Below are 24807 nucleotides of genomic sequence, written 5' to 3'. Positions count from 1 at the left end.
GACTCTCAAAACAGAGCGAGAAAAAGACTCTGAGTGTCAGAGCTAGAGATGGCTGGATAGACTTGTCATAGAAGATTTTAGTCCCAGTGCAACTAGAAATCATGTGTTCTGTGGCACTTTTAACCTTATAGAGAGATTGAGAAAGAGAGAGACGAATGAAGAGAGACCTTATAAGAAACAGATTCTTGACGGGATGAATAATTTACTGAAACATTCCTGCTGCAGAAGAATGTGCAGTCTTTTTTCAATCTTGTTTCTTCCTCTCTGTTCTCTCTATTTTATGAGGATTCTGACACCATTATCCATTTTTAAGCTCTTTCTCAGCCACTGGGAAAACCATTACAGAATATTGCCTTGTACATATCATATAGAAAAAACATTCTTGACAGCTCCCTACACCGTGTCCGCCTAGATACGGTACAGGAATATATAAACACTACACCTCATGCCCTTCTAAAGAAGCTGGCTTATGGACTCGGCTAGTCCACTTCCTACAAACGCTCTCTTTCCTCCTTTCTCTTCCTTCATCCACCCATTCCCCACCCCCTTTTTATCTAGGAGGTTTTCCACACAGATTCCTCTCTCCGACTAGAACAATGGAACTCTGGAGACACACCTTCCCCGGCATCGCCAAGCTGTCTGCGCAGTCCACCCTGCCGTGCATGTGTTAGAAAAAGAGACAGTGTGAACACGTGATGAAAAAGAAGAGTGTCTGTGCATGTGTAACAGAATATGAATTAATGCAGCCTTCATTTTAGAGCCTGAATTCTCCCTGACACACACATACACGCACACAATCCTCTCTCTAATGGATGCCAATTTCACCCTGAGTAAACACATCAATACAGACACATCGACTGTCTCTCTCCCTCACTCTACCTCTCTCTCTCTTTCTCTCTCTCTCTCTGCTGGAGGGACGCCTTTCATTCGGTAGCGATCGGATTTGTCCCATTATGACTGACACAACCATCTGTCAGCATAGAGCGCTGGCAAAAGAGAGGGAGCAGACCTATCATCCGCACTGCTGTGCATATTCCTCATAATTATGGCTGGTAAGGCATACATCTGATTGCATTGTTCTGATTCTCATTAAAGCTACACTGAATACACACACAGAGAGACACACAACACACACACACAGGCAACTAAACAAACAGAATGGTACAGTGATGAGTAGGGATTAGTAAATTAGTGCAGTCTAAGTGCGTGTAATGGTAGAGCTCAATAATTGGTATGATGGATTAGGTGGCTATTGAGATTGAAATAAAAAGCATCAAATGATATCTGAGACCAAAGTGTCAACTAGCACAATGCCCAGAACTACCACAACTACTACTACCACTACTACTACTACAACAACCACCACCATTACTACTACTACTACTACAACTACTACTACTCCTACTACTGTAACTACTACCACCACCACTACTACTACTACAACTACTACTACTACTCCTACTTCCATCACTACTACAACCACTACCACTACTACTACAACTACTACCACCCCTACTACTACAACTACTTCCACCACTACTACTACTACAACTACTATCACCACTACTACTACAACTACTACCACCACCACTACTACTACAACTACTACCATCACTACTACTACTACAACTACCACCACCACTACAACTACTACTACCACCACCACCCCCACCACCACTACTACTACTACTACTACAACAACTACTACCATCACTACTACAACTACTACCACTACTACTAATACTACCACCCCTACTACCACCACTACAACTACTATCACCACCACTACTACTACTACTACAACTACTACGACCACCACTACTACTACTGCTACTACTACAACTACCACTACTACTACAACCACCACCACTACTACAACTACTACCATCACTACTACTTCTACTACTACTGCCACTACTACTACCACCACCACTACCACTACTAGATCCACCACTACTACTACCACCACCAACACAACTTCTACTACCAGTACTACTACTGCAACAATCACCACCACCACTACAACTACAATAACCACCACTTCTACTACTACTACTACCACCATCACCACCACAACTACCACTACCACTACTAGTAGTACTATCACCACGACTACTACTACCACCCCTACCACTACTACCACCACCACCACCACCACCACCACTACTACGGCTACTACTACTACAACCACTACTACAACAACCACCACCACCACTACAACAACAACAACAACAGCAACAACTACTACTACTAATACTACTACCACCACCACTATCACCACCACTACAACTACCACTACCACCACTACTACTACTACTACTACTGGAAGAGCCAACAGCCCGACATTCATCAAAATGTATCAGTTCAGAGTCATTTGTTCTTTAGTGAATCGATATCATACACCTTAATCAGTATAGTCCAGTCCCTAAACAAATGACACCAAGTATTTTACATACAGCACAACCAGTCATGTTTTTCCCATTCAACATCATAACTTGTGGATTGACTAGCACAGAATGAATCAATGTTGTGGAAATGAAGCCGTCAAGTCTTTCCTAGAACCACAGTAACACTAATGCACATCCATCATTCAATAATATAAAACTGACGTTAATGTTATCACACAGGTGGTGGAGATGTATCTTCTGCCAAGTTATCAAATCAATCCAATAAGATCAATTTCACGTCAGATTATAGCTATACAGTAAGTAACAAACATGGCATCTTAGGGCTACTTCTCTGTTTAGTTATCTGTTGTTTTTATTATCAAACTCTTGATTAATAGCAAATTTCTTCTCATGTTCCCATCGGTTTAAGAGCTTTTATGGTTTCCTTGCAAACAATTATTTTGGGGAAACATAACAACAGGCAGATACTAGTTTTGAAGAATTATTGAATTCATTTAACTGTAGCTGTTTCTATCAACTTTTCATAAGAGCTACAGTGGTTTCCCCCTTTTGCAGCAAGTAAAATTTTTTCATTGAAAGTCTATACTAGTTTTCAGGAAGTGTCAACTTTGTTCTCTTAAATACAAGAAGAGGAAGTGCTGCTTCATTCACAAATCCTTTACACAATAATACAATTGTCAATGTAAATAACAACTTTGGATGGAAACTTATTACTTAGAAGTATTAAAAGCGTTTTTTATTTGCATTTATGTGACAATTAAATAATCCTCTTTTAAATTTTCCAGTGGCTATGTTCCTTGTTTATCGGGGGTCGGCACAGTGGTATAAACCACCAGATATTTCAGCATACGTTGTACACAGCGGATGCCCTTTCAGCGGCAACCCAGAACTGGGAAACAACCATACACTCTCACACTCAAAGACACTCACACTCATACACTACAGACAATTTTTGTTTACCTAATTCACCTATACTACATGTCTTTGGACTGAGGGGGAAACCCATGCGAACATGGGGAAAACATGCCAGGACTCAAATTCGAACCAGTGACCTTCTTGCTGTAAAGCTGACAGTGCTAACCACTGAGCCACCATGCTGTCCATAATTAGGTATTAAATGTAAACTTTGAAGTGAGCACTAAGTACACACGGCACAACTGTTTACTCAGTAACTCTCATTCTACAGGTTCAAATAATGAGTTGCCCACTGCAAACAACAGGTCAGCACAGGGTTAAGTCTATGCTATGATATTTGTCTCTCCACCATTCATTCCTCTTGCGTCTAGACCTGGCTGTCATGTCCACACACACACAGCTTTCCATGACGGCTGCTATCGATCCACCTCTGCAACGGCTGATTATTCAACCACGGTGTCCCTGTCTGTGCAGTCATCTGAAACGAATCAATGATTCAGAAGCTTTTGGACTCTTCACAGATGCCAAGACAAAGTTATGGAATCTCTGACACTTGATTATTTCAAATGATTCACCCAGTAATCCAAACCAAGACGAAATAACTCTTTCAGAAATGTTAGTTTAGCCGACAGCTGCAACAACCACCAACAATAGACTAATTAGATTTCAACCAAAATTATAAATGATTCATTTTAAAGGCACACTCAACTTTTAGTTTTTTTACAAGGCTCATTTCGCAACTCCCAAAGAGTTGAGTTGTATGAGGGAGTTGTAAAATTAGCTTTTTTTTTTTTTTTTTAAAGTGGAGTCTTCCTTTAAGGGGCTTTTATAGTACATTTATAGTACATCACACAATTTTTAGCTAACAATGAAAAACGCTCTATGAATTTTGGCTGTTTGTTTTAATCAGGGGTTCCAAAACTTTGGCCGCAACCCCTAAAATAACAATGCCAGTGACTCTCAGCTAGGCATAAGCCGGTATTATATTCTGACAGTATGATAACCTTGGTTAAAATATCGGTTTCACGATATTGTGATTACTGCTCCAAAAAAGGTTCTTTTTAAATGTCTAGGTAAAAAACATATTTTTTCCCTCCATTACACACAAAATATTGTATATTAAGAAACATTTAAAATATTTTGGACCAGTAGCTTTTGATGTGGAGGTTCCATTTTCTATTGGAAGTACTGTAGCGCTTAAAAACTAAAGAAAATAGTTGTGAAAAACATGTTTTAAAATTATCTTACACGTACCTTAAGGAAAAGTATAACAGAAAATTTTGGCGGCTTTAAAACCTCCAAACTCCTCAGAGGTGGTTGTATACAAACGCTGCACACACAACAATAGTACTATATAAACATGAGCATATTGACAACAAAAAAAAAGTGTAAATAGGCATTTATTAATTTGTTTAATTGAATATTAAAGAGACAATGTTTTCAGCACAAGTCTATTCTTGGTTTATTTTGTTGACCGCCACTCAGAGATCATTCTCAAAGTTCGTTTGTGGCCTGCATTTATTTTTAATGTATTTGATTTCCGTAAAGGTGTCAGAAAGTTTACCCTGATGCTATTAAAACCAATCTGCTGCAGCTGACGCTATTGCTGTGTTGTTAATCTAACGTACACACACCAATTCTATGAAAAGAAATATTATTTGAAGGCTCATGGCTTTTCATTAGTATGTTGTTGTATTTTAAAATTAAAACTACTATTTTTATCTTCTGTGGGTTATGGTTAAATTATGGCGATTCTAATAGTTTAATAAAATTTATTTGACTTTGAAATCACCAAGCGACACCCTGTCATTGTCCCATGACCCCCTCCCCCCTTTGGGAACCACTGGTTTAAATGACAACTGAGTTTTTAAAAATGATGCAGTAAGTTTTTAGAGAATTAGTTTAGCTGTAGATTACAAAAACATGATTTTGTAAAAATAGACTTATGTAAAAATTATTATGTGTTCAGTCTATATTTTGCATGCATAGCATTTTAGTAATGATACCTTAGTTGTGCTCAAATTGCTGCTGTGTAAAGGACAGACATATTTTCTTATGCATCTTAACCAAAGCATTTATTTTTGTTTAGACCTCCCTGGAACTCCTTTAGCTGTCAGTGAAGCAACTTAAATTGACGAGAGGGGTCTGGATCAATGACTGTAAAAAATATGGACGACGCGACAGCCCCTTTTCCCATTGAACGCCTTGAGGGCAAAACGCCTGCTTGACGGGCACAAACTGTCGCAAAAGACTGTTGAAATTGGAGCCAGACATGCGCAGAAGGACTGTCTGATGGAGCCAGAGGAGGAGCCGCGAAAATGAGCAGAGTCGAGCTTCCAATCAAACGCTTTATGTAAAATCAACTACGCCCCCCGAACTTCTCAGCATGCGTTTGCTGTCATATCAACACAAATGGATGTAATAACGTTAACAAATATGAGGGTTTTATATATTCAATCACGCCAGCTCCAGGCCGCAGCGCATAACTTACTCGCGGCGTCGCGGGCTGAGTCCGGCTCGCATGCGGCAGCGCCTGCTCGCTCGGCCGCCGCATCTGGCTCGATTGACTCGGGCTGGAATTGGGTAGTGAGTCCAGGCATCCGGAGTAGGTCCAGCAGAGGTAACATTAGTCAGTCTGAGCTCTAAGAGATAAGTCTCCGGCAGGCGAGAATCTAGCCGGAACTGTGTTTTGTTATCTGGGTGGCTAGGCGTGTATCAGCAAACTAATAAAGCCCGAAAAAAGCCCTGAACTTAGCGAATAAACAGTGTTCCACCAGGATCATGTATGTCAGAAACTATAGTTTACTGCTGAACTCATTTTGTCATGGTAAAATAACACAGAAATCGAATAATAACACTTCAGTCTACTTCAGTCTCCTGCCGAAGCTCAGACGCCGCGCTTTGAGAAACTGTCAATCACAGCTGTCAATCACGATGACACGCCCAGCATTAAATTACTGCTAAAAACAAACTGTTTACAAAAATGAAGATCTGCACCTATTTCAGCACAATAACCAGTGCCTTAATCGACCAGAACTATCTTTCGGGACATTTTATTGCAAGTGTAATATTTTTTTTTTATTTGGGCTCAAGTCTCCTTCATTAACACGGAGGAGGCGGGCTTTATGACTTGTACTGCAGCCAGCCCCCAGGGGGCGATCTAACGGCCGAAACCTTCACTCAAACGTAGGCTTGCGGCACACTTGGTCTGGATGCAGACCTGGTGCGGTGCAATCTGAGCTGCATCCAATGCTTCTCTCAACTTGCATCATAAAGGCTGCATCCAGATACTATTGAAATTAACTGCACAAGTGCGAATGCCAATCAGAATCTTGCTTCTAACAGTCTTGTAGACTCTAATACAAGTTGGGTTGTTATAACCCAAAATAGGGGCAAATATGGACAAACCCAACATTGGATTTTTTTTTAAAGTTAAAAGACACTTTTTAACCCAACGATTAGGCTTGTCTGTATTTCACCCAACACTGGGTAGCAACAACCCAGCATTTTTGTGGAAGAAGTATAATGTTAATTATAACATTTTATTTATTACTGAACATGTAGTGACTTCTTAAAAAAAAAACAACAACAACAACAAATCAACTAAATTAAGAAGATCCAAAAACATTCACTTTTTTTACTTGTAGTAATGAGAGAAATGATTAAAAGAAAGATTTTGAAGAAAGCTAGTTCTACTCGCACATTTCACTGTAAAACGAGGATAATTAAGGACAGTCCCTTTTCTAGAGAACAGAAACAGGATGAGGAGTGTGTGTGTGTGTGTGTGTGTGTATGTGTGTGTGTTTGTGCAAGAGAAAAAAAGATAGAGATACAGAGTAGGGCAGGGAGATACTCTACGCCAAAAGAAACACAACAGGAGGGGTCTGGAGGCACTTTTTGCATATATAAACAAAGTTTCGTCTCATAGACCAACATAAACAAGCCAAATGTGTGTGTATGGATATGCGTGTGTGCCGGAATACACTTAGTCAACCACTCATGAGCTCACAAAGACAGACCTTAATAGACAGAGGTACAATCCCCAAGTCTTTGGGAAAAGCTCTCTTTTGGTCAGCTTTTTTCTGTTGTGAAACACAAAAGATGGTTTGTATCATGGTCAGTTTCCAACATCAAAATGCTCCATGACCATAGTCCTCAAATGTCATGTGAAAAACAAAGAAGTTGTGTTGGGTTTGTGAACAAATTGTTCTTTAGAGTCTGACCTTTCCAATGAATCACGTGATGGTCTGAATGGATATCTTTAATTTCTCTTTTGATTAATTGAACATGTTCTTATTGAGTTACACCGGAGACAAAAACGGTTCACTCAGATTACTATGAATGAGGTACAGTAAATTGCTACGCTCGGTATGGCCGACACAGCGAAGAAAGTCCTGCCTTACAGTCAGATTAGCCAACTGTCAATTTTTATAGTTTTGGGGAGGGAGTTATACAGTATTGCTACTAAATAATGGAATGGAAGCAAAAAATGAATGAATAAATAAATAAATAAATAAATAAATAAATATAAACAAACAAACAAACAAACAAATTATAAATAAATAAAATTTTAATAATAATAATAATAATAAATAATAAAAATAAATAATAATAATATATATGGAGTACAAAAGTATATATTGATTTCTTCTTTTTTAAATATCTGCCAAATTATGTTATTTGTTTTATTTCGGCTAGAATAAAAGCAGTTTTTAATAAATAAAAAAAAACCTTTTAAGGTCAATATTATTAACCCCTTTAAGCTATATCTTTAATGATTGTCTACAGAACAAACCATTATTATACAATAAATTGCCTAATTACCCTAACCCGCCTAGTTAACTTAATTAACCAAGTTACGCCTTTAAAAGTCACTTTAAGCTGTATAGAAGTGTCTTGAAAAATATCTAGTCAAATATTATTTACTGTCATCATGGCAAAGATAAAATAAATCAGTTATTAGAAATGAGTTATTAAAACTATTATGTTTAGAAATGTGTTGAAAAAATCTACTCTACGTTAAACAGAAATTGGGGAAAAAATAAAAAGGCTGGTTAATAATTCAGGGGGGCTAATAAATCTGACTTTAACTATATATGTATATAAGAGGCAAAACAAAATGAATACCCAGATCTCCTTATCATATGAGGTGTTATGAAGCAAAATGAACAATCTGAGCAACTGTTAATCTACACACAGAAAGCATAGAGAATTATCATTTGGAGCAAACCTTTCCTTTTTAAGCTCAAACAGTGCCAAAGCATGAAATGTAAAAATCGCAAGTACTCAGGGAGCAAAAGTTGACTTTTAGCATGAAATCCAACGAGACACTTAAAGGATGGAGCATTTTAACTCCGTAAAAGCAAAGGGAGGTGAGATGGGGTGAAAGAAAACCCCTCCTTTCCGAATAAGCCATCTCAAAGAAATCAGTGTGTCTGTGACAGGGAGGGGAAAGCAAAACAAGCGACTTCCCAGCGAAAGTAAACGAGTTTGCGCGTATTTACACACAGGCCGACAAGAGAGCAAACACACACATGTGCACACAGAGGTAGCAGCCCTGCCGAGATTAAAAGAGCAAGCTTTTCTTCATTTATCTCTTCTCCCACTGCACTCTTTTCCCCTCTTTCCTTTTCTCCCTCCCTCCTTCCCTGTGGCATGTAATGGTATGCCAATCATCATTACGGTTTCCATTGTTGTGGCCTTAATTACCGCTGCCTCGGCGATGCCACTGTCATCTAGATATGCTAATAAACAAAGAATAGCCCGGCAGCCATGCACCACTGCGCTAGTGTGTGTTAGCATCTTCTGCTAGGCTCTGGTGATGCTTTATGCCTCAAACTCGGCCTTTTGCAGCACAAACGCAAACACGCTTCTCAAACACGCACATACAGTACAAGATGACCTTGCAAATGAGTATTTATTTAGATGTTACCCGTCTAGTCACATAAATGTTTACTAAGAAGATAAATTATTAAATGTTTTGGTGATAGGTTAAAGCCACATTCATGCCTTTAGCAGATGATTTTGTTTACAGTGAATTCCAGTGGCATTAAGGTAGATAAGGATACTGATACTTTACATTGATACCAATAAGCCTTCTCAACTACAGTTGAAGTAGGGCTATTGTTATAGCAATGTGCGAATATGCAATAGTCATCGCAGAATCTGCAATATTGAGTTGTGATTATAATTACCTGGAAATAGTTTAACAGCAATAAAAATAACTAAGTTTATCACTATTAACATGAACAAATGTATTTTAAGGCATGTGTATAACATTTCAAACTAATTTAAACTAGTTTTGCACAAGATGCTATCAAATTTGTAGCTTTAACAAAGATTAATTGTATTTTTCAAATCTCAATGAAGACTATAAAGTGTTATTTTACATTTAATTACATTATTATTTTTCATTTGAACTCAATACTGTTTGAATATCCAGAAAACCATAAAGAATATTGTATATTTGTGTTATTGTATTCATTTATAATTGTAATTTATTTATATTATTATTATACTTTATAATAAACACACGTACAACAACTAGATCACAATGTAAAAATATGAACTCTTTCCTTATAGAAGCATTAAATCATCTTTTGAAATGACAATAATATTGCAACATACAGTTGAAGTCAGAATTATTAGCCCCCTTTGAATTTTTTTTCTTTTTTAAATATTTCCCAAATATTGTTTAACAGAGCAAAGAAATTTTCACAATATGTCTGACAATATTTTTTCTTCTGGAGAAAGTCTTATTCGTTTTATTTCAACTAGAATAAAAGCAGTTTTTAATTTTTTAAACACAAATTTAAGGACAAATTTATTAGCCCCTTTAAGCTATACTATTTTCGATAGTCTACAGAACAAACCATCATTATACAATAACTTGCCTAATTACCCTAACCTTACCTAAAAATCTTCTTTCCGTTAAACAGAAATTGGGGAAAAAATAAACAGGGGGTCTAATAATTCAGCGGGGCTAATAATTCTGACTTCAACTTTATGTGGCAGAAAAACAAATGATTGCAATGTCAGTTTTTTCCAATATCGTGCAGCCCTAAGTTGGAGTAATGATGAGAAGAGCTTCTACATCATATTTCTAGCATCATACGAACATGTAGAATACAGCTTGATTGGTAATTCATCTCAACAAAGAGAACTGAATCCATGCTCACTGGAAAGAAGCTGAGGCTTTAAATAATGATTGTACCGTGTTTGATGAATTATTTATTTTTTTAAATAAGGCAACATTTGTAAAATGTAAAATCACTGTATTATTGTGGATAACAAATGTAGCTATTAGTGTGTTAAACATCTTTTTACAGTCTCAAGCTTCAAAGTAGAATATGGTGAAAGATCATACAGAATATTCTTGTTAGGAGAAAATAGGAGAATTGAGATTATCGTAAAAAAAAAAAATTGGGGCAATAAAAAGTTTTCCTTAACAATTTTTGAAAAAAAATTTATTGTGGTGGTGGTTTCATAAAAAAATATTCATTTTAATATTTTATTATTAACTATTAGAATTACCATATTGTATCCACAACCTTCAGAAGAACAAAACAGTAGTTAATAGTAACATTGGTTAAACAACATGCAAATGAAAAGCCATCAGCCTTTCGATTTTTTTTGCTCAACCCCAGGGCTAATGACGTACTATTAAAGACACAGAAAAGAGTCAGATGTACCCCATTGATTTTATGGCACCAGGTTAAACTTTGACACTTTTATAGCACTAATGACATTAAAACTAAATACAGGCCACAACTGAACATGGAGGATGGTCTCCGAGTGGCGTTCTCCAAAATTAAACGATGAATAGACTTGGGTCTATTGGTATGTGTGCACCATTTTGTAAGCAAGGATTATATATCTATAACCACCTCAGAGAATATTGGGGGTCGCGAGTCACTAGCGTTGTTATTTTAGGGGTTGTGGGTTGAAAAGTTTGGGAACTCCTGTTATAATGCAGACTCACAGAACAGAACTGTTAATTCCTTCAAAAACAAACACAAAAACGTTTCAAATTAGTGTGACAAATTTGCTTATCAAAAATTGAATTAAATTAAACACCGCTAACTACTAACACCACAATTCAGATTTCTGAAGGGAAATAGCTCACTATAACTTAATTTAGTCATTTAGCATACTTCATCTTACCTCAAGTATATATAGAAACAAAATCTTCCCAAATAACATTTAACATTATTATGTCAATTTGAGCAATATTCAAGAGTTTGATTGTAAATTTAAATTGGTTTAGTGAACTCTTGCAGAACAGACGTTGTTCATTCCAAACAAACAAAGCACCCTACTGGCCCTAAAACATTTCAACAGCAGTGCAGCAGCTAAATCTGCCTTGACTATACCGAGTTAGTCTCCCTTTTTTAAGCACATTTCTAAAGGGGGTTTTATAATCACTTATTAATATCGTCATTTAGCATACATTTCCTTTATTTTACATTTTCTTTACCCAAAGTGACATTTATAGAGGCAATCTCCCCTCTGGAGTAGCCCAGGGTTAAGTGCCTAGCTCAAGGACACACTAGCAAAAGGGCAACCCAATAATTCTGCAGTACACGAACAGCTAACCGACAGATTACCAGCCCAAATCTTCAATCACTAAGCCACCGGCATCTTGCAAAGCTTAATTAGAAAGCGATAATTGCGTGGATAATTGAATAAGTAGATAAACTGATTTCAACTTCTGTGCAATCATTTATCTTGAATAAAACCCAAACAGTGTGACTGATTTAGCAACTATGTCTCACCAAATGATTGAATTTTACACCATATTTTATGATAATAGTGTCGTGCATCTTACAAGTTTGGAATTAGCTCGTGTTGCCATATACCATCTACATATATATATTACATCTTTATTAGACAGCTCAGAATGTATATGTATAAATATTGGGCAGCCTGGACTCCTAACACACCATGTTTGGTGTAAACAGCTTTGAACATACATCTTCCCTTTATGTAGTATGTACATTATAAGCTTAACATCTTAAATATATGTTAACGCGACTATACATCATGTAATGTCTGTGTGTATGTGTGAGTGTGTGTGTCCAGATGTGTAACGACAGGTGGGGTTGGTTTCAGACAGGATAAAGGGGATTATGGTAGCAGGGAGCGAACCCTTCCCCAACACCCCAGAGAGCCCGAGCAAGATAAATCACAGAAAGACAAACAGTAATTATTTTTTAATCCGTCAACCATGTAGACCACATTTAGAAAAAAAGGTCCAACAAGTGAACTAATCTGCTCAAATATTCACATGTTTGGCCCTTTATACTTGTATATAGCCTTAAAATGATCCAACCCCTCTTTCTTGATATGGATTAGTCAAGACAAATAGGTCATATTGACCGTATGTGGTTCATTTGTCATTCACTTTCCACCGGCGAAGAAAAAAAGTCAATGTCTGTACATTACAGGCTTGAAATGAGCACTGAAATAAGGTGACAAACACAGGCACACTTGTACAGCTATCTTTAAGAGGACTTCCCATAGACGTGATGATTTATATACTGTACAAACTGTGTATTCCATTCACTGTCCCAACTCCAACCCTAAACCTAACCCTCACAGGAAATAATCTGCATTTTTAGGTTTAAAAATTCTTTCACCGTGTCTTTTTTTGCGCAGTTTTCCTCAGGGGGATTAAAAAGAAATGTCCCCACAAGGTCAACATTGACTGGTATATCTATACTTGTGTCTGCTTATCGATTTGGTCCCCACAACATTATAAATACAAGTTACACACACACACACACACACACACACACACACACACACACACACACACACACACACACACACACACACACACACACACACACACACACACACAGCAGAGGCTATGTGAGAAGAAGTCCTTGAATTGTCATCAGGAGGAAGAGAGTGAGATTTAGATAACTGGGACACTTTTACTCTGAGTCACCGCTTGCTTGCTTTCTTTCCTTTCTCGATAATCACTCTCATACGTGTTAATGTTTGTTTGTGTGGCTTTAGGATGTTTTTCCGGTTTTGATTTCAGTAAATGACGAGTACCAGACACATCAGACTGAGGGAATACCCTAAATGCACTTTCCGCTTGCTTTCTTCTATTAGCTTAGTCTAGCTTTCCAGTAATGAAATATAGTAAACATTCGTCAAACAAGATAACTTTACCTGATTAAATTCACCTGACACACTGCAAATGATGTTAGTGATATTCAAATAGATTTTTTCAGTAAATAAATATCTTTGACGAGCAAAACTGCATTAGATCAAGATTAAAAATATGCAATCTCTGATATGTTTTCAACTAAATCATCTTTTTAGAAAACGTTAAAGACGTTAAAGGGATAATTCAGCCAAAAATGGAAATCTAATCACTATTTACTCAAACTCAAGTGGTTCAAAATCTTTCCTTTTTCTGTGGAATGCAAAAGAAGATAAAAAAAAAAAAAATGTTGGAAACCTCTAACCATTTACCTTGACTTACTATGAAAGTCAATATTAAAGGTGCAGTAAGGGATTGTCTTCAGAAACATTTTTTGTTGTGCTTGTTGAGTCTCTTCACATTCCAATAGTAATGATGAAAGTAAATGATCTAAATGCGTTTATGTGTATTTTTATATTCTGGGTAAGGCATAAAACTGAAAAAAAAAAAAGTTTATCCAATTAAATATTGTCTGGCCGATAATTCCCAAAATTCTGATGAGTAGCCCAAACAGTCTATTAACAAATGTACAGTATTTGTACATCTATGCACCCTCGTTGATGTAGATCCGCCATTTCCGAGTGTACGTGCGTTCACGTGCTCATGAGAGCCGAGACTGGTAAAAACAAATCAAAACCTTTTAAAATCAAAACTTTTTAAAATCCTGAATCAATATTGGAGTTATGTTTGCACGCTGAAGGAAGGATGACACCATGGCTGAAGTATTTCTTTCAGACAGGTAATGTTATATTTTAAAACTATTTTAGTGACACAAAGCTTATGTAGATTGTGTTGTTTTTTTACAAATTGGTTATATGCACAGAAGCGTTGTTCAAGCACTATTTTCAGTTTCATAACAGTCCTTTTACAGCATCGGTAATGTAGATTTTTATTTAGTTTAACTACAAAACATAAGTGAATAGCGCTTTTGCGCCTAGCCTGCTCTAATGAGGTGGAGTTGCTTTAATATTCACATTGGTTCATTTTTTAACAATGAAAACCTGTGACGCCCTCCCGATATTGTTTAACATGCTAATTTGAATATTCAGTCTGAAATAGCACGTAAGTATGGCTTAGTAAAAGGTGTAATTCCTGCAATGGCCAAGCACTAAGTGGACAAAGCACGTGGGAGAGTGAGACCAGCAATCCTTACATGCATGAAATATTGCACATCATGATAAGTTTTGCTTGCTAACTTAAAATGTGCTAGTTATAATACAGATTTCTGTACAGAATTGTAGAATTAAAAAGTAAAATAAAGTTTTAGAACTGGTGAATGACATGGTTGGGTTGTCTACCATCATCTTTACCATAGTTATACTCACTGCAGTGCCACATGGGCAGAGCTAATCTCCAGCTCCTCCTTGGTGCACTTCTTCTCCAAGTGATGTCACTGGAGTGCATGTTTGTGATCTCAGAAGGTGTTGCTTTGGGTGGCAGGGGAGCTACTGTGTTTTCAAAGCTATTATGCTAATGGTAAGCATTTTGGCAGATCACCTACTGCACATTAAACAGTTTTACAACATTTTTCAAAATATCTTCTTTTGCGTTCTACAGAAAAAAGAAACTCAATTGAAAGATTAGTAAAAAAAAATGGCATAATTTGAAATTCTAGGTGAACGATCCCTTCAAATGCACCTGATAAGCACAACAATATTATGAGTTTATTATTTTGTTGTACTAGCAGAATAAAAATGATGCTATAACAACATAATCAAGTGAAACACAACAACAAAAACAAATCTGCCAGCTAATGTTCAGATATTAGTCAAAAGCATCTCATCTGTTGACTAGAAAATATGCTTTTCCTGAAAAACAAGTCAAAAAACACTTCACATTTAAATAATTAAACACGCACATTTTGCAGTTTAAACACAATGACACCAAACCAAGCGGCTCCATCTGTTATTTTTATCCAAGAAAAGCGTGACTGTGATTTAATTCACTTATTGATACAGAATTACAATCCTAATCACAGAGCCAGAGTGATGAACACACACACACACACACACCACACACCACACACACACACACACACACACACACACACACACACACACACACACACACACACACACACACACACACACACACACACACACACACACACACAGTCTGTGAGTGCCGGAAGGTCTGAGCGCTGTGTGTTGTGTTCAATGAATGTCAATGAACTTGTGAGGAGCGAGCGAGCAAGTGAGAGGAGAGAGAGAGAGAGAGAGACAGATGCACAGCCTTTTCATAGCGAAAGATAAACGCAGGACAAAGACAAAAGGAAACGCGGAGAAAAGAAAACGCAACACAGCTTGTCTTTGTTTGGATATGCGTGCGTATAGGCACATCTGTGTTCGCGCAGATAGGAAGTGTTCATTCACTGATTTCTTTACTGCATTTGCTAGTCATCCTGACCAGACGCACAGCGATCCCAGTTGTCTTCCTCAGGCCATTTTAACGTCCATCCGAGCACTTTTATTAATAAAACAGGAGCGGGATGGAGTGTGTGTGTGTGTGTGTGTGTTTGCGTGTGGCTATATATAAGAGCAGCTGCAGGGTAGGGCTAATTTAGCAGCTCTGCTAGTCTCACTGGACACTCCAGCTGCGTCAAAGAAATGAGACGCACGCACACACACGCACACAAAAGTCAGATTCCTATCTTTTCCATTTACTGAGGGACCTGACATTGACCACACATTAAGATGAGAGACCTAGCACTATGAAAAACACGACTTGAATGTAGGAAGGCAATCAGAATTGCTGCCTTAATTTAATTTTAATTAATTTTGATTTGATTATAAATCATTTAGGTCCGTTTTGGTCATAGTGTTCGTTCTTGTTCTGCTTACGCTGTAGATTGCACATTCAATTTCTCCAGCTTGAGCATTAAAACACACTGCCACATCAAGGTCATGGCTTTGATTAGCAGTTAATACATCAATGGCTAAGATGCATACCTTGAACACAACGCAGCATATTTTCTGAAACAATAAGTCAACATTTCATCTGAAACAAGTTGCAGTCAATGAGCTGACAGGTTATGACCAACATCTTTTTAAAAAAGCTATTAGTTATTTACATAAAAAGTAAACCTGTTAGACTTGAAAGTGACAAGTTGAGTGAATACATTTTCACCAGGAACTGCTAACTTGCCTTAAAATTATAAAGTAAAAGTAAAAAAATATATATGTTAAGGCAACTGGTTTACTTACTTTTATTTAAGTAAAGTCAACTGATTGTTTTAAAAGCAACAGGCTAACTCTCTTTTGTAAAAAAAAAAAAAGAAAAGAAAAGTCAATTAATGTTTGTTTTTTTTACAATGTGTCTAATGAGTCGGCCCTCCATGTGCTGCCAAAACAGTGATGACCCACTGAGGCATGGACTCTCCAAGACTCTAAGAAGGTATTCATTGGTTTCCGATGCCAAAATCCTACAAATCCTGAAGGTTGTGAGTTAAATCCAGCACATCCCACAGATGTTCAATTAAATAACTCTTTAACGTCTTCCACAATTAAACTGAAAGACTTTCCTTTTACGAAGAGTTTTACCTGGTCCAGGATTATTTAGGTAGGTACGTCTTATGCATGCCACAAAATTGATTAAAGCAAGGGTTTCCCAGCAGAACATTGGACCTATCATCAAACAGCCAACACCAGATTAGCTTTATTAGCTATATCATTAGCTATGTTATTAGGCAAGTTTTATGTAATGTTCCTGTTTTGCACATAAATGTAATTAGCTTCTTCTGATGGAAATATAGAGTTGCCATGATGACAGTTATTTTCCTAGATATTTTTCAAAATACTAGTATTCATTAAAGGCGTAACTATGGATAATTGGGCAAGTTAGGTTAATTAGGCAAACCATTGTATAATGATTGTTTATTTTGTAGACAATTAAAAACAAATATTGCTTAAGGGAGCTACCAATATTACCCTAAATATGGCTTTTAAACAATTAAAAACTTTTTTATTCTAGCTGAAATAAAACAAAAAGGACTTTCTCAAGAAGAAAAAAATATTATAGGAAATACTGTAAAAATGTCTTTGCTCTGTTAAACATTATTTGAGAAATATTTAAAATAAATAAATAAAATTCACAGGACGGCTAATCATTTTGACTTCAACTATAGCCATCATCCCACAGTGAGTCCCAGTACCATTCCCTCCTCAGGAAAACAGCTTATACATAAAACTGAACTTATCAAATCATTGTTTGCTGTTGGACACAGGCACTTTGATGGTTCTGCAGTTGCACAGCTCCATAAAGAGCAGACTGACTATGTTGTGTAATACAGTATTGTTTCTCCAAGGTCCAGCATTAAAACTCTGGGTCTTGCATCACAGACAGTATATTATCTATTGGCTTGGACCACACAGGACAGTCTTTGTTCCCCTTGTGCATTGATGAGCCTGTGGTTTGTAAATACTCAACAGCGTTGACCAAGAACAACCCACAAGCCTGTGTTTCAGAGATACTCTGACCCATCGACTTACCATAACAATGTGGCCACTTAGTCTTTATTCATGCCCAATTCTTCTGCATGCTTCAGTTGATTGTTTACCATCTACCCAGATTTTAATATGTGGCCTCGTTGGGAGATGATCAATGACATTAGCTTTAAATCTGACTGGTCACTATGTTTTGGCTCATCAGAGTATTGAGTGACTCACATAATGCACGTTCAATTCAATTCATTTTTAGTTGTATAGCGCTTTTACAATGTAGATTGTGTCAAAGCAGCCTTATCTAGAAGATTATAGCAAATTAAAACACTGATTGAGTTCAGTGTGGGTTAATATTCACTCCTGATATTAACAATGCAAGCAAAACATGCACAAATTGTCATAAATGTTATTGTTTATGGTGATTGCTACTGTATCATTTAAACTTTAAACCCTTTTCTGTTCTGAATACTGTAAGACTTAAAGAAGTTTTTACAGCATGAGAGCTAAAAAATGTTTGTTAATATTTAATTTTTTATGCTAGTGGTTTTACCTTATTTCTGAATGAATGCAATTATAAATTGTGACTTTCAAGCTTAGTAGTATCTGAAATTGTTCTACAATGATTGTGGTGATTCACTACAATGAATCAATTCATAAGAGTTGGCCAACACTGGTCTTGCTGCAAGTTTTTGATTCAGTAACATGACTCGTAAGAGTTGAACTGCATTGGTCGTCCTGCAGGAATCTCATTCACTAAAAAGAAATGACTCACAAGCATCAGACAGCCCACCCCCGATCCCCCCCACAAAACAGTTTGCATTTAACAGCATCAAATTTAATGGACTGTAAACTCACATTCCAGGAGACTCAATTCCAGCAATTCCAAGTATTTCTGAACTCTAAATGGGTGTTTATATTGTGCAATTGTTGCTCTCACACATATTGTTTTTGTAATCAATTCAATTGCCGTTGCCATTGGCGCTCAACAAATGTGCGGCGTATTGTAGACTAAAATAAGAAGGAATCGATACTTTCAAAAGAAAATATAAATCCATTTTCCCCTCTCTTTAAATGGTAAAAGACTGTGTGCCGGTGTTAACATTTTGACATTATAACCTCCTGACCCTGTAATCCAGAAACCTCCACCAATCTCCTCTCTCCCTGCCTCTACAGTAGTGTTTCATCCCCTGACACACACACATACAAACAGTGTTTATCCCCCTGAGCAGCAGAGAAAGAGCAAATAGACTTAAAGAAAGATACTCAGTTTTGTATGTTTTCCTCAGATAAGAAAAGGCTTAGAGAGAATCAACTAGCCAGATCTTCAGAATCTAGTCTCTAAAACACAAAGGAGAGAGCAAGAGCGAGAGCGAAAGAGAGAACGAGAGAGAGAGAGAGAGAGAGAGAGAGAGAGTAACAGAGGGAGTGAACAGATACTGTATTCATTTCACACTTGTCAGCTGCAAGAGCAGAATCAAAATGAATACAAGGCTGAATGAAGAATGACAGACAATCTGAAAGCAGTAAGTGAGAGAGAGAGGGCATGGGAAGGAAGGGAATCTGCTGATCCTGCTAAAGAAAAAAAAAGAACACACTCTTCCAAAATAATAAGCAACCTACCATTCATATTCAGCAGGTATCCACAGCCAAGGCTTCATAGTTTCCCCTTTTATTCTCTGATTTTTCCCAGTCCCAGCAAGCATTTTTTTGTTTTTAAAAGATGTCTAATAGACGTCCAAACATAGTCCTCTTGGCTAAAACAAGGCTAAATTTGGGTTGTCAGTGAAAATCTAACAGACATCTAAGAACAGGCCAAAACTAGACTAGTCATTAAATAAACAAAAATCACTACACATATAAAGTCTGTCTAATCTGTCTATTTGACGACTAGTCTACTTTTGGGCTATTCTTAGATGTCTATTACATTTTCACTGACAGTCCAAGCCTTGTTTTAGCCAAGCTGTCTATGATTAAATGTCTATTAGAAGTCTATTTCACACAAATTTGCTTGCTGGGTTTTTATTATTATCACACATTTTCTGAGATCAAACAATTGATTGATTTTATAATTGGTTGTAGTGTTTTTAAGACATCATCTTAGCTGCTTGTGAAATAGGAAGAACATAAAAGACTAAAGACTAAAATGATCAACTGGACAGACTTTCTTGAATAATACTATTTATTCGTCGACTTTGTATTCATCATGTGTTTTTATTTAGTGACTGTCTGGGCCAAGTTTCTGAACAAAGACTGACAGTCTAAATGTGGGTGGTCACATGTTGATGCACCTGTTTGACTATAGAAAGCTGCAGAAGTTTAAATAAAATAGCTAAATCACAAATTATAATTGTATTTTTTTTTTTTACACCTTTGAGTAATGTTTTTCTGTTTTATTACATTTTAAATTATAATTTAATTGTGATGGCAGGAAGCAAAATTTTCAGCTACATTACTCATTTTACATCACATGGTCCCTCAGAAATCATTTTGATATGCTGGTTTGCCACTCAATAATAATTTCTTCTTATTATTAGTGCTAAAAAAAGTTATTCTGCTGATTCTGAAGACGAATAAACGGTTTAAAGTAAAAGCAAATATAATTTTTTTTTAAAAAGGTATGAAAAATAAAAACTGACCCCAAACATTGACGGTAAAACTAAATGTAGGGTTCTACACAATTCCTTCAGGCTGTCCCAACATTAATCCATTAAGTTAACTTAATACACCCTTTTTACAACACCGGGTTTCTCAGTAGCAGTTGTCATTGTTAGGAAAACTTAGAGCGCAGTGAATTAGAGAGTACAACAAATACGTTTTTTACAATGTTATTTGCTAAAATGAAAAAAAAATAAAAAAATAAAAAAACTCCACATTGATGAATTGCATGACACTGATGACGGCAGCCAGAGGAGAGAATAACATCAAATTTATTATCCTGTCCCACAGATGTTGCATTAGAAAAATACCTTGCATAAGCGGTAATTTGTTTTTTGTATTTTAATTTGAAGCAAAGACAATATAATACATTCATAAATGCATATAAATGTTCATACATAAAAAAAAACTTTATATTAACTATGAATTGAATTGAATATATTAAAAAACTTGCAAGAATTTAAAATGCTGATCACTGTTAAACACGTCATAAAAGGCTTGTAAAAAGGGTTCATTGTTTTTGCAAATTTAGGTGAATTAAACATAACTCAAATAAGTTGTCCAGAAAAAAAAAAAAAGCAGCAAAAACATTGAGGGTTTGAATGGCAGGCTGTATAAAATTGAACAAAATAAATAATACATCTCACTACAAATAAACCCTAAGCTTTGCTGCTGTCCTTATTCCTCAAATGTCTGAACACATAAATGCTTGACAAACCAAAGAGCAAAGCCATTAAAACCCAAAAGGTCAGGACTTTCTGAACTCCATAATGAGCTACTACACAAATGCTCTCATTTGCTCATATTCTAACATACACACATCGTTTTAGTGAGTGCGTGTGTCTGTCTATGCCCAGCTGCTTTACTGTAAGCCCGGCCCTCAGGGAAGGCCCCTTGAGTGTGACTGCCCACCCCTACCCCTCTCTCTCTCTCTCTCTCTCTCTCTTTCTCTCTCTCTCTCTCTTCCTCCAGTAATGGTTTAATGGCAGATTACAGAGCCTCTGAGGGCTGAATGGAAGAGTAATAAAATAAATGGCTTTGTAAGGGCCCTTCCCCCACAGAGAGCAGACCACCGCTGAACTCTACAGGCTGCAAATCCCTGCAGGACTGCCCAATATCTACAAACCTGTGCAGATAAGCACACAAACGCATATGCCTCTTTTTCTGTTATACTCATTCAAACGGATGAACAACCTGTTAATGTCTTTTATGTCTCATTTATCAATTTATATTGCACTCGCAGAACCAATTACATAATCCACCAATTCGATGGTAGAAGCTTCATTCTACTGTAAACACACTAAAAGTTATGCTTTCCATCAAACTGGTCCCACGTGGACAATGGTAAATAAGGGTTTAAGCAGAGTGTTAAAGCCTGGGATACCCCAATATGATGTCAAAGAACTTGTGGAGATGAAAACCAAGTGTGTTGTTGTCTTGTCATGGGTAAATCTGTTCCCTGCACATCAACACACCAAACATACAACAGCAGACTGAATCGAAAACTTACGTTCGCATGAAGATGAAGTGTCTTTCCACACCCGCAGGTGGCAGCAGTTTGTTTCATCAGTCTACAAAGGGAAACCGGAACTGGTGCTACACACTTACAAACCATAAACAAATCAGTGTCTAAGTACCATTTTCACAGTATTTCTAGCTCACTACAGAAGGATTTGCTTATTAAAATATGTCTGGTAATCCATATCGTTTGCAAATATTTAATAAATGTGACTAAATGACAGTCAGCTTCTTTGTTTTTCCTCATGATTTGTGCAGTTTGCCTAGTGTCATTACTTCCGTTTTTGTTCTCACACTCTGATTTGTAGCTGAACAACCAATCAGAGTGCTCTGTTTCACCAATTGCCGATTCTACATGCTTAATTAGGCATTGAAGTGATCCCAGATAAGAGGTGATGAGATATTGTACTTTTGGATAGATAGAGTAGGATAGGTAGGATACTCGGAAGACCTCTTTGTGCGTTTATTTATTTTGTTTTTTGGTTAGTTAGTTAGTGGGCGAGGCAGTGGTGCAGTAGGTAGTGTTGTCACCTCACAGCAAGAAGGTCGCTGGGTCGCTGGTTCGAACCTCGGCTCAGTTGGCGTTTCTGTGTGGAGTTTGCATGTTCTCCCTGCCTTCGCGTGGGTTTCCTCCGGGTGCTCCGGTTTCCCCCACAGTCCAAAGACATGCAGTACAGGTGAATTGGGTAAGCTAAATTGTCCGTAGTGTATGAGTGTGTGTGTGAATGTGTGTGTGTGTGGATGTTTCCCAGAGATGGGTTGCGGCTGGAAGGGCATCCGCTGCGTAAAAACTTGCTGGATAAGTTGGCGGTTCATTCCGCTGTGGCGATCCCGGATTAATAAAGGGACAAAGCCGACAAGAAAATGAATGAATGAATTGTTAGTTAGATAGTTAGTTAGTTAGTTAGTTATTCTTTTCTGGGGAGTTAGACATTGTTTGGGTTTTGTTCTATTTTTTCTTTAGCGCCGCCTACATCCCTTCTGCAAGCTCTCTTGTTTCCCCCTGTCTTTGTGTTTGACCCAACCATATTCATATATTCATTTTAATTTATTTTCTTTTCCTTTTAGTCCCTTTATTAATCCAGGGTCGCCACAGAGGAATGAACCGCCAACTTATCCAGCACGTTTCACGCAGCAGATGCCCATCTGCAACCCATCTCTGGGAAACATCCATACACAATCATTCACACTCCACTACACTACAGACAATTTAGAATACCCAATTCACCTGTACCGCATGTCTTTGGACTGTGGGGGAAACCGGAGGACCCGGAGGAAACTCACGCGGAGGGAGAAGATGCATACAGAAACGCCAAATGACACAGCCGATGCTCGAACCCGCAACCTTCTTGCTGTTAGGCAACAGCTATACCTACTGCGCCACTGCGTCGCCCCATCCATATTGTGTATATTGCAAATAGCATATTTTTGCCTTACCTTCTTTTGCTTATTTTTTTATAAATTTGTTGCTTTTGTTCACTTTGGAAAGTATAAATAAAAGTCTCAGTTTGGCATATCTGGTTTAGGTTGTCTTTGCAACTCATTCACTGTATATACACACATTTATTTTAATAAGCTTTTAGTTTAGGGTTAGATTAACCCTAATTAAACACACCTGATCAAACTACAGTAATTGAGTCCTTCAGGCTTGTTTGAAACCTACAGGTAAGTGTGTTGAAGCAGGGTTGGAACTAAAATGTGCAGAGCTGCGGCCCTTCAGGAACTGGATTTGACACCTGTGCCCTAGACCAACATCAGGGGTTTGTAACAAAAACAAACCAGCCTGACAAATGCTCACTGATGACCCAATACTGCCCAACAGGCTCGTTGTGTCCTGGCCTTTAAACTCGTTTTCCACATTTGACCACTTCCAAAAATGTATTTGTTAAAACCATAGGTCAGGGGTGGGCAACCCTGTTCCTGGAGAGCCACCTTCCTGCAGATTTCAGTTGCAACCCATATCAAACACACCTGAACCAATTAATTAGGACCTGTACACCGCGTGATAATTACAGACAGGTGTGTTTGATATGGGTTGCAACTGAAATCTGCAGGAAGGTGGCTCTCCAGGAACAGGGTTGCCCACCACGGCCATAGATATTGGACTGTCATTAAGTCATTTATATTCTTGCAACAGGCTAAGATGGGTTTGCTTCATAAAATGTTTGTTTAGCAGTTGCAATACCTGGTGGACATCTTTATTATCTTCAAACAATCACAAAATACACCACTTGTATTGTGGTGGTCAATACTTCCGCACATAAATATTGTCCTGTGGGCTAATTAGTTTTTTGGGTACCATTTATTATTTTTATTCAAAAATAAAATTCACAAAAATGTTATTAATGTTTAATAACTCAATGTAAAATACATCACTTGTATTTTTGGAAATGAAAAATTAATTGTGGGGCATAAAGTCAAAAATTACTTCATTTATTTGTTTTCTTTTCAGCTTAGTCTCTTTTTTAATCTGCGATCGCCACAGCGGAATGAACCGCCAATTTATCCAGCAGTGTTTTAGGCAGCGGATGCCCTTCTAGCCACAACCCAACACTGGTAAAAACCAATACACTCCTGCATTCACACACCTATAATATGGCCAACTTAGCTTATTCACATCACCTGTACCGCATGTCTTTGGACTGTGGGGGAAACC

General features: G+C 37.3%; 1 protein-coding gene across 2 annotated transcripts in view; it reads right to left on the bottom strand.

Annotated features, from left to right (window-relative positions):
• The window catches only part of si:ch73-211e3.1, a 116382-nt gene that overhangs the window by 55064 nt on the left and 36511 nt on the right, over window positions 1-24807 (bottom strand). The gene's annotated exons all lie outside the window — the stretch shown is intronic.

Source organism: Danio rerio, chromosome 7 (assembly GCF_049306965.1).
Source record: "Danio rerio strain Tuebingen ecotype United States chromosome 7, GRCz12tu, whole genome shotgun sequence".
Lineage (NCBI taxonomy): Eukaryota > Metazoa > Chordata > Actinopteri > Cypriniformes > Danionidae > Danio > Danio rerio.
The sequence above is the reverse complement of the archived record's forward strand: the minus strand, read 5'-3'. Positions and strand labels throughout refer to the sequence as shown.